The following is a 9,724-nucleotide window of genomic DNA, read 5'->3' on the forward strand; positions in this document are numbered from 1 at the left end:
CAGATGAAGTTAGGAAATCCAGAAGTTACCATCCAGCTGAACTTTCTACAATGACAGAATGTTCTAGATCTTCACTGTCTAATACAACAGCTACTAGCCATTTGCAACATGGCAAGTGTGACTGGGGAACTGAATTATCAGTATTACTTTTTGTGCTGTCCTAGGGTTTGAACTCAGGGTCTGGGTGCTGTCCTTAAGCTTTCTAATTTTTTAAAAAATAGTTATTGTAAAGGTGTGTACAGGAGGGTTACAGTCACATAAGTCAGGTGAAGAGCGCTCTTCTTTTTGGACAGTGTCACCCCTTCCCTCACTCTTTCCCAGCTTTTCCCTCCTATCCTCACCCTCAGATTGTACAGTTCCTTCTCAGCATAGTGTCTGGTGAGTGCCACTGCCGCATTTGTTCACCCTTTGTCTCTCCATTTCTATTCATCTCTAAACTTTAAGTTTTTTTCCCCTCAAGGCTGGTAACTAACACTTGGGCCACTCCTCCACTTCCAGCTCTTTGGTAGTTAAGTGGAAATAAGTCTCATGGACTTTCCTGCCCTGGCTGGCTTTGAACCTCAATCCTGAGATCTCAGCCTTCTGAGTAGCTAGGATGACAGGCGTGAGCCACCAGTGCTCAGCATCTCTCCTTTATTAAGTTACTTCAGGACATATCAGTTGGTACTCCTGATAAGAGGCACACCATAAAAAAAACCACACCAAGATGAGTATTTCCTTCTGTTCCGATATTCATAGCAGCTCCCTAGAGGATCAGGACCAGAGCAAAACATGAAAACAAACAGCACACCATCACATTTTCCAATTTAATTTTTTCCCCAAAAGACACTTCATAAATTAAAATGTCTAACGAAATTCAGGATCAGTAAATATTGCTGGGCATTGAAGAATTAAATTTTCAAGCAGCCATGTAACTAATCTGGCAATTCAACCTCATTAACTCAAACCTAGGTAGGAAATTCCTAATAGGTTTAACTTACAATGTGAAGGAACATGTACACATATGTATATGTATATTTATGTGTATTGTTATGAGTTCATTGGTTTGTTGGGAGAGAAATTACCTCTGACAGTATTAGTCAAGGGGAAAAACAGTAACTCATTTAAAGGTTAGAAGTTGAGTAACATGAGAAAAATGAGTCTAAAATGCCGAAAGACAAATGACGTATCACATGAACTTAAACCTATAAAGCACAAATTGGTGCTTAGAGGAAAGATTGGAAAGATAGATATCAAAATGTTAACTTTGGGTAGTGTGATTTTGAATTGATTCTATCTTTCTTTATTCTTCCTGCATTTCTCAGTTTATGTTTTTGTACTTGTTTAAAACCAATTGTCTGCATGGTATTTGCAGCATGAGTGAGCTTCCCTTTCCTTCCCTGTCAATTTCTCTATTTCCTTCCCCATGCACCGGATCAAATGCACAGCTTACTGTAATGTTTTTGCTTCTGGGAAGATGTGAGGTTGGCAAAAAAAAAAAAAAAAAAAAAGCAGAAGTAATCTACAAGGTTTCTGGTCTTTTATTTGAGGGTATAAAGATTTATAAAGATTTTAAGACACATTGGGAGCTTGGAAGAGACAAAATTGTGTATGTGTAGGGTGAGGGGCAGCAGTGATCATTTCTTCATACAACAAAGTGATTCTCGGATTCTCAGTGGATGAGCAGCTTGTGAATTTGGTAGTATAGTCACCTACGCATATCTCATAAAGCCTTGGTTCCAGGACCTGCAAAGATTCCAGAGTCCTTAGCTGCCCAGACTTCTATATGGAGCAGTATTCCCACATTACCTGCATACATTCTCGTGTATTCGTGAAGCCATCTCTAGGTTACTTACAATACCTAATACAATGAAAATGCTATGTAAAATACTATATTGTTTAGGGAACAAATATCTCTCTGTGTGTTGAATACACATACATTTTAATTCTGAGAACTTTATTTTGACATTTTTTATTGTTTTTATTAAGGTGATGTATCGATTAGTTACCGTTTCATAAGTCAAGCAATGAGTACATTTCTTTTTGGGCAATGTCACTCCCCCTCAGAACATTTTTGATCTCAGGTTGGTTAGCTGGACAGATGTGGGACCCACAGCTCCTGAGGACAGTTGTATGGGGGACCAGGGATGGTTTTCCCATAGTCCTGAGCTGTGCATGGCCTCAGGGGAGATGGTGGCCTGCTACATCTATGACAATGTCCTGTCCCTCGGACAGTGTGCAGGCCACAGCGTCTGCCAGCCTTGAGGGTGTCAGACCGTGTGATGAACCTCTCAGTGTGAACCAGTGTCTGACTGTGTCAGTCCCTGGATTTTTATGCAGTCTTGGTGTGTGTGTGTGTGTGTGTGTGTGTGTGTGTGTGTGTGTGTGTGTGTGTGTGTGTGTGTAAGGCCTAATGATGAAGAGAGTGTGATCCTCCCTCATCTGCGCAGGGATCATTTGAAACATTAAGTTAAATTAAACTGAATGAGTTCATTTTTTATGGTGGAAACATGCAAAATAGTGTGGTAGCTCCTTAGAAAGTTACCAGATGATCCAGCAGGATGAATGGTAAACATATATGTTCTAAGTTTATATATATATATATATATATATATATATATATATATACACATATATATATACATATATATATTAGTGTATGCATGCCTATATGAATGCATATATCCATATGCCTATGTATCTGTCCATGTGTATATATGTATATATGAATATATTAGTGTGTCTATGCAGACATTGACTCTTTACCCTGCTCTCAAGGATCTTTATTCTGCTCCCTCTGTTACTTCATGCTTGAAAATAGTTGCATCATATATTTTATCCATTTTACTTGTTTTTGATCACTTCCTAGCATGTGTACATGTGAATTACAATCTTCTTAGTTTTTAGAATTCCTACCACATGGGCTTGGAGGTGTGGCTCAGATGGCAGAGAGCCTGCCAACGACTGGAAAGTATCAGGTAGTGAATTCAAGTCTTGGTCTCAGATGGAAAGCTTTAAAAAATTTTCTTTCTTTCTTTTTTTTGGTCCGGTCGTGGGGCCTAAACTCTGGGCCCTGGCACTGTCCCTCAGCTCTTCAGCTCAAGGCTAGCGCTCTACCACTTGAGCCACAGAGCCACTTCCGGCTTTTTTCTTTTTGTTTATGTGGTGCTGAGGAATCGAACCCAGGGCCTCAAGCATGCAAGGCAAGTGCTCTACCACTGAGCCACCTTCAATACATACTTAATTTTTTGAAGTACTTCATTCATACATAATAGTTTCTCCTCCCCCCCAAAAAAATAGTTTCTCCTCCTTCTCTTTATAAATGTCATTAATCTTAATTCAAGGCTTTTTTTTTTTTTTTTGTCAGTCATGGGGCTTGAACTCTGGGCCTGGGTGCTGATCCTGCGTGCTCTACCACTTGAGCCACAGCACTACTTCTGGTTTTCTGGTGGAATAGCCGGGCACTGGTAGTGAGACTCTTATCTCCAATAAACAACCAGAAAACTGGAAGTGGTGCTGTGGTACAAGCGGTAGAGTGCTCACTTTGAGCTCAAGAGCTGAGGGACAGCGCCCAGGTCCAGAGTTCAAGCCCCAGGACCGACAAAAAAGAAAAAAAAAAGAGTCTCATGGACTTTCCTGCTTGGGCTGGCTTTGAACCCTGATCTTTAGATCTTAGCCTCCTGAGTAGCTAGGATTGATTACAGGTGTGAGCCACTGGTGCCCAGTTCTTTCTGTTACCTATATTTCTTTGGATGTGATTTTTTTTTTTTAGTGTCTAACATCCATCTTCCTTTTCTGATAATTTATCACCTCCTGGGAATTATATAAATTAGTAAGAACTTGTCTTCTACAGGAGTTGTTTCCACAGGAATCAAGTGTATGGGTTTATGGACATTTCCCAGTGGGATTTGGGGTTTGGATGTCCTAAGGCAAAAGGGATTCAATCTATACAAGAATGTGTCAGTGGCTCATGCCTGTAATCCTAGCTATTCAGTAGGCTGGAACCTGAGGATCATGGTTTGAAGTCAGCCTGGACAGAAAAGTCTAGAAGACTCTTAGCTCTAAGGAAACTACAAAATGCCAGAAGTCGAGGTATGGCTCAAGAGGTAAAGCACCCACATTTAGTGAACAAGTCCAGCAAGAGTACAAGGCCCTGAGTAAATCCCAGTACCTGCACCAAAAAGGAAAAGAAAAAAACACCAAAAAATCAGATCGTGTTTTCCACACCGGCAGATCACTGAAAATTCATTCTACATCCTCAACAAGGCTCTGCGGTGACCTTCCTATTTCTTTCTTCTTGTACAGTCAAGTCATTGCCCTGTGTCCTCTCTGTCACGGTGGTAGAATGAGTAGGAGAGATATCCTAGCTGCCATCTTATGGACTGGTTCTCGGATTTACTAAAGCGCCATTGCTAGCACCAATGGTTGAGTCTAGACTCAAATACAGAATCTATGTGTGAAAAAATGTTCGTATGTGTTATAACCAAGAGCCCCTGAGGGATTAGCTCATCCTCATGTCTTCACAGGTCACTGGGTTTAGCTCTTGCGTTTGCACTGATTTTGAATAGCCTATTCATTTCTTCTACCTGGGGATTTTCTTTTCTTAACTTCAGTGTCAGTTCTTCATTCTAAAATTCAGCTTGGATCTGTCATATTCAGTTTTTCAAATGATTTTGTGTGTGGAAAGGAAACTTCAAGAGTCAAGCATCTACCATGTTGCTTTGAGGAGTAGGGAGTAAGAGGAACATCATCTGACTCTCAAGTCAAATATCTTCCCAAGCCTTCGCTCACCTTCAGCTTTGGACTACATGTATTATTTACATTCTTTCCCTAAGAAATATCATTGCAGTTGATTGTAACCAAAATGGGGCAGGACTCTGAATAGCCTAGCAGTATACCTGTTGAAGAAAACACATGCAAAGAGAGGTTTTGAAATTTTTAATAATTCCTTGGTTTCCTTAAAATAAAGTTGAAGACAATTTTTTCCTTTTTTCTTCAACTCAAGGTAATTCTTAATGTTTATTAATGAGCTTCAACTAGTAGCTGTTTTTTTTCCCCTGTATTAATTTGAAGGGAAAGAAAGAAATGTTGCTATTATCTAGAGTGGGAGGTGATCAAATACATTCAATTTTTCCCATTTTTTTTGATGTAGCTAAGTAATTGTGTTTGTGCGTGTGTATGTGTGTGTGTACATGCGTGCACGCATGTGCCAGTACTGGGATTGACCTCAGGGCTTCGTGTTTTCCCTTAGATTTTTTTCCCTATTGGCTCTCTATCACTTAAGCCACATACCTATTTCCAACTTTTTGCTTGTTATTTGGAGATAACAGTCTTATAGACTTTTCTGCCTGGGATGGCTTTGAATCTTGATTCTCAGATCTCAGTTGCCTGACTGGCTAAGATGATAGACATAATTTTTGTTGTTACAAAGAGTAGGTGGAGAATGGCATAACAAAAACGTAGCAGTCGATCCTAAGAGATAAAAGCACTGAACAAATGCAGCAGCGGTACTCACTGGACAGTGTACAACTGGTGGGTGGGGATGGGAAGGAAAAACTGGGTGAGGGCCAGGAAAGGGAAGACCTTGTCCATCAAGACATGTACTCTTCACCTGACATCACCATTAGCATAATAAAAACGAAGACTTCCAGATGGGGTGGGGACCACAGGGAAGTGAGTGGAGATGCGTTCCTGAGGCTGTGACTGGACTGGAATCAGCATCAGGTCTGGACCATGGCTATGGTGGGTTGCTGGACTCAGGGACCCTTCTGTGTGGAGGAGGCAGGGGGTTGGTTGGTACCCTGAAATTTGATCACCCTTTCTTACAGCTCCAGAAGGAGTATGGTGCAGGGACTGCAGGGTCTGCTTGACCTCCACGCCAGGACTTCTGGAGCAGCTGGAAGCCCCCCAGCTTCTTCCTTGCTTGAAGAAAACCCCTAGAAACTCCTGGCTAGAAATGTGTGTTCCTGGATTGCCCCAGATTTCCCTGAAGATGACGAGGCTTCTTGCCTTTCCACCAAGGAATAAATAAATCATGTGGGAAACGTGGGACTCTGGAGCTTTAGAGAGGTGTGTGTGTGTGTGTGTGTGTGTGTGTGTGTGTGTGTGTGTGTGTGTGAGACACCAAGACAGCACAGAGTGGAGGTGGACCATGACTTTCATTGGAGACACCTCATGAAAGGTTAAAGTTTGAGGCAGTGACCACCACGTGTTGCTTGTTTCTGTCTAGCAAAGCAACACGTGGTGGTAATCAGAACACCTGGTTGATTGTGTGCCTATGTAAGACCTGCAAATCCTTAGCTCGGGGCTCTCCTGGGCTCCGCTGTGTCGGAGTGTAGGACGAGGCCCGAGCTGCAGCCCGTTTAAATAAAACAGCTGTAGAGTCTGACTCTCTTGGTCTTCTTGTGTGTGGGGGTCCTGCGACCTTGGACTAACACTGGGAGCAGGTCATGAAGTAGCAGGCGGCCCCTGCAACAGGCTCCTAGAGACCCTCGTGTGGGAAGCACTCAGCGCTTCCAGAGCGGCAGGTTGTAAGGGCTGAGCAGAGTTAGACCGGTTCCATCCGGATCAGACTGGTTTAAACTGGTTTGATCCGGTTCAGTCCAGTTCGGTTCATAACTATTTAATCCGGTTCACTGTAGTTCAAACTAAAACTAGTTCGATCCAGTTCAAACAGGTTCAGATCTTTTAAACCGGTTTGATCCGGTTTCAAACTAGTTTAATCTGGGTGGATCCAGTTTAAACCGGTTCAAACCCATTTAATCCAGTTCAATCCGGTCTGATCCAGTTCGATCCGGTTTAAATTGGGTTGAACCAGTCCCAACTGGCTTAATCTGTGTCCACGCAGTTTGGTCCAGTTTGATCTGGTTCAAACCGGTTTGATCCAGTTTGATCCTGTTTAGTCTGGTTCAATCCGGTTCCGATCGGTTCTGTCCGCTTTCCAGTTTAATCCAGTTCAGACCGGTTTAATGCGGTTCGATTTAATGAAGAGTAATTGAACGCCTTTGTGGCGTTACCACTTAGGGCAAGAGGGCAAGCAGAGACCCGAAGCTTCGTTGGCAAACCCTGGGGCTTCCTGTTACCTCGCCTGCCTGAGGCCGGGCACTGTCTCCCCCTGCTGGACCAACACACAATGGCAGCCTGAGTCCTGGAAGCTGCCCTGGGGCAATGATCCGAACCCCTGGGTGAGCTGCCCCAAGGCCTAGCTCCCTCTGGGGCCCTGGTCCCTCCACTGGGCAGCATTTGGTCACAAGTGCTCGCTGTGAGTTGAAGAAAAGCCTGTGAAATAAATGTAAGAACACACAGCCAACGGGAAATCCCGGAGTCGTAAGTAGGGCCAGTGGCCTTTTTTAGGCAGAGCAGTTTGACTTTAAGATCTGCCTAGATCCTCGGAATATAAGGTAATTTGCACAGAGGAAAATTTGGCCCACATGAATTTGTGTGCCGCTTCTTAACTACAAAGGCACCGTCTTGCAGTGCATTGCTAGAAAAAGAACACTCAAAGCTTACATAGATCGAAGCTAAGCTTCAAAGCTTCCAACACAATTAATAAATCCAACACATTAATGAAAGATAAAATCCCTTGTGTTTAAACACTCTGAAATGAAGAGATAAACAATGAAACAACAAAATCCTTTCTAGACTGGAAAAAGAACTTGGAAATGTGTGTCTTGTGGACATTGTGTTGGCAAAAACAATGATTATTTATATAAAATGAAGAAATTAATACTCAAAAGGTCAAGTCTCACAATATTTCTTTCCATTGGAAAAGCACACATGCCTTTGAGTCAAGAAAGGAGAGAAAGACATATTCAGGAACTTGCTATCATTCTGCCACATGCTATTTCCTTTCTCAACAATTAGTTTTTCATAGGTTTTGCGAAAGACAATGAAGCGATTGGGCTGGGAAGGTGGCTCAGCAGTAGAGCACTTGCCTTGCATGCACCAGGCCCTGGGTTTGATTCCTCAGCACCACATAAGCAGAAAAAGCCAGAAATGACACTGTGGCTCAACTGGTAGGGCGCTAGCCTTATGCTGAAGAGCTGAGGGACAGCACCCAGGCCCACAGTTCAAGCCCCATAACCAACAAAACAAAACAAAACCAAAAAGAGAGAGAGAAATGAAGGCCGAGACTTTCTCAAGCAGAGTGGGCAGATTGCCTTTAACTCCTGCTAAGGGTTAAGCCACAGAATGGTCCAGCAGACTTGGATAAAGAATTAAAAATAGTATCTTCCTCTTTCTATATCTCTCAGTTTTGAGTACTCAGTTTTAATTAACCAAATAGGGTCTACCCTTCAGCACTTCTGCCCAGCTAATGGTTTGCCTCCAAACAAACCACTGTGGGCATCCCTCCAAACAAACCACTGTGGGCATCCCTTAGTGAGACTTTCTGCACTTGCCTTACTGAAGCTATATTGACTCAGTGTAATACACTGCCTGAACTTTGGGAGCTGAGCATGCCCTGGCAGTAAGTAGGCTACAGAATATGTGTACATTGCCTAAAGAGGGTATAGATGATTGTATCCATTTCGGAAGGGCTATTGAGAAAAATGGACCAGGAACCTGTCTGGGGCAGTCTTTAACTCCAGCAGCACACAATTGGCTATAATGAAACTCATGGACAGTAATACAAGAAGCCAGAAGAATAAAATGCACTGGGTTCTTAAGTCCTTGCTGATCTTCTTTAGAGAAACACATTTGGGCTATCGAAGTTGGAAGAGCTATAAAAGATAATTGAATATAAGGAATTTAGTTCCAGCAGTAGTTTACTGGTTTATGGATTGGTCTAATAGTGAGTATATTGCAAGACCACTCTTATTAAGGCAACAATTCTTAACTGTCCCCACTGTGGGTGCATGCAATAGGATTGTGTGGATCACACAGTATGATTCCTTTCAAACTATTTGCTTAATCCTTTTTAATCTTGCCTTAGTCCTTCTACTGGTGTGGGCACCACGGTCCAGTTGGCCTTTGCCCTAAAGCTATGTTGCAGAATGACTTTCTAATTCCAAGTGCTTGTCAATTTTCTTGTCTTACTTTTTGGACCAGTTTCTCTTTCCTATCCTAACCAGTCTGAACTTTAGGAGCTGCCTGTATTCTTCGGTTCAATTTGCTGTACACACTGGCCAGTTATATTCGGAGTTTACCAATACGAATAGCAACCATTTGTACTATTAACATTCTAGCAATAAACCTCTTTCCTCAGTGACACAAGTGTAATAGTACATTTCTATCTTCCAAGTTATCTCAGGTAAGAATGGTGTCTGACACATTTTTTGACTGTACAGTATGTGTTGTCATTTCCTCAGTTTCCTCTAATGGAAACATTTTAGGATTTTGTTTCATAGCAGAACTCCAACTTGAAGTGTAAATGTCTGTCTTAGTCAGTTTTTTGCTCTCATGTTAACAACTCCAAAATACCAGGGCCTTTTGAAAACAAATGCTTGGAGAACAAGGAAGAGGTGGCATTAAGGTGCATTGTACTCACAATTTGACTTTTTGAGTTGAAACCCTTTGACAACTACTTAAAACAAAAAACTGTTTTCTTCTTTTTAGTCTCTTTTTCAACAAGTGTTTGAAGTTAGGAGCTAAGATTGGCTATAGGTTTCAAGTGTAGAATGTTTTATGGTTTCCTTTATAGAATGATTTCGTTGTATTAAATTATTTCATTGTATTAAATTATCTCCAAATAGTTCATGGTTTTGGATGCCGTTGGAAGTACAGTTGTTGTAACATTCATTGCTGG

This window comes from Dipodomys merriami, unplaced genomic scaffold, assembly GCF_024711535.1.
Source record: "Dipodomys merriami isolate MVZ:Mamm:240054 unplaced genomic scaffold, mDipMer1.0.p SCAF_31, whole genome shotgun sequence".
In the NCBI taxonomy this organism is placed as follows: Eukaryota; Metazoa; Chordata; class Mammalia; order Rodentia; family Heteromyidae; genus Dipodomys; species Dipodomys merriami.